This window comes from Bidens hawaiensis, unplaced genomic scaffold, assembly GCF_021521415.1.
Source record: "Bidens hawaiensis isolate Kalapana, Puna unplaced genomic scaffold, B.hawaiensis_p1.1 tig00050523_1, whole genome shotgun sequence".
Lineage (NCBI taxonomy): Eukaryota > Viridiplantae > Streptophyta > Magnoliopsida > Asterales > Asteraceae > Bidens > Bidens hawaiensis.
In genome coordinates this window covers 65085-66982 of record NW_027499041.1, presented here as the reverse complement: position 1 = coordinate 66982, position 1898 = coordinate 65085, and the positions used below count along the sequence as shown (strand labels likewise).

The following is a 1898-nucleotide window of genomic DNA, read 5'->3' as shown; positions in this document are numbered from 1 at the left end:
TGATCGGAACCGATTTTTTCCTCACAAACATTTAACACCACTTACCAAAAAAGAAGCCTTCACCATGACATGTCTTTCACTCTTAAGAAAATGAACCAAAAAGTAACATGACGAGTCGCCTCTTCAAACCCAATCACTCCTTTCTCTCGTCACATTAAATGACGCAATCATGCATACGTGTTAAAAACATTCAATTGCATTTGTTCCTATACATTTAACTTCTTTTTATACTTAACTAGAGTTGCTAAAAAAATCATCCGCTCACTAACCCGGTTTATAAACCCGCCAACTTCACCAATAACCTAGTTTAGACTTGACTAAATCCGTTTGTTCATAATCTCATTCCCTGAAGCAAAAATTGCACCGTACCCATATGAAATACATGGAAAAAAATTGGTTTTTGTTGCCCAAACTGGTTTATAAACTCATCCCCGATCTATTCGATAGGTTTGAACACTTGGTTTATACCCCGAACCAGTTTTACAAAAAAAAAACAAAAAAAGAACGGTTTTCTAATTTTTACATAGAGTTGCACACACCAAGTATTTTGTAGGAACTAGAACCAAGTAGGTACCGGTTCCGATTATTGTTGTGTATATGACTGTGTTTTCCGGCTTTTCTTGTGTTTCGGGTTTTGACCGAGTAAAAGAGGAACCGTTTTCAACGAGAAACCCAATACCAGGTCATACCCGCCGATTGAGTACGGTTTCTAACCAGTTCCATCCCGGATTCGAAACCGAGTATGTGCACTTTGTGCACCTCTATTTTCACACGTAACACAGCCCCAGCCCAATCCCAAGCCCAAGCCCAAGCCCACACATATCTCTCTCTCTAAAAAGCCCGATATACACAAAAACCCTAATTTATTCATTTCATCTTTACATTCCATATCCACCATCTTCCCAAAACAACCACCAAACCCTAACCTGCAACCATGCCTCCAAAGTTCGACCCATCCCAAGTCGTCGAAGTCTACGTCCGCGTCACCGGCGGCGAGGTCGGCGCCGCCAGCTCCTTAGCTCCCAAAATCGGCCCATTGGGCCTGTCGCCTAAAAAAATAGGAGAAGACATCGCAAAAGAAACCGCCAAGGACTGGAAAGGCCTACGTGTCACCGTCAAACTCACCGTCCAAAACCGCCAAGCCAAAGTCTCCGTCGTACCGTCGGCCGCAGCATTGGTTATTAAAGCCTTAAAAGAGCCTGAACGAGATAGGAAGAAGGTGAAGAATATTAAGCATAGTGGGAATATATCGCTTGATGACGTCATTGAGATTGCGAAGGTGATGAGGTCTAGGTCGATGGCGAAGGGGTTGGAGGGTACGGTTAAGGAGATATTGGGGACGTGTGTTTCGGTCGGGTGTACGGTTGATGGGAAGGACCCTAAGGATTTGCAGCAGGAGATTGCTGATGGTGAGGTTGAGGTTCAGCTCGATTAATCAGTTGAGTTTAGTTATTGTCTGTTATGATATTGTCGATTTCGTTAGTGAAATTGCGGATGTTTTGATTAGTTGTTTGATTTTGAGGTACAATTGCATACTTGCTTAGTTACTTTATCAAATTGCAAGTGTAATTTTGGAAGTATTTTATACTATGCAGTGTTGTGGTAATTGCTAGTTGGCGTTGAGCTGGGGTTAAAAGGATTAATCGCGATCGTCGATTGATCGGTGTTTAATCAGGATTTTATACAACCGTGATCAGACACAATTTGAGAAGTTACATATAAAATTGTAATCTGATTAATCAATAAATTGCTACTTGGTACCCAATGACTAGTTATTGCCTAGTGAGTTTTACGATATAGACTATTGCTAAATTGTTGATGAGTGATTCCTAAGGATTAATTGATTATCTTATTGACTGTTGTTTTGCATTTTTGGTTTTGATCAAAGCTTTAGTCTT

At 40.9% G+C, this 1898-nt stretch overlaps 1 pseudogene; it reads left to right on the top strand.

The window, feature by feature from the left end:
* Positions 1–892: 892 nt before the first annotated feature.
* Positions 893–1547, top strand: LOC143598568 (large ribosomal subunit protein uL11 pseudogene; annotated as a pseudogene).
* Positions 1548–1898: the final 351 nt, after the last annotated feature.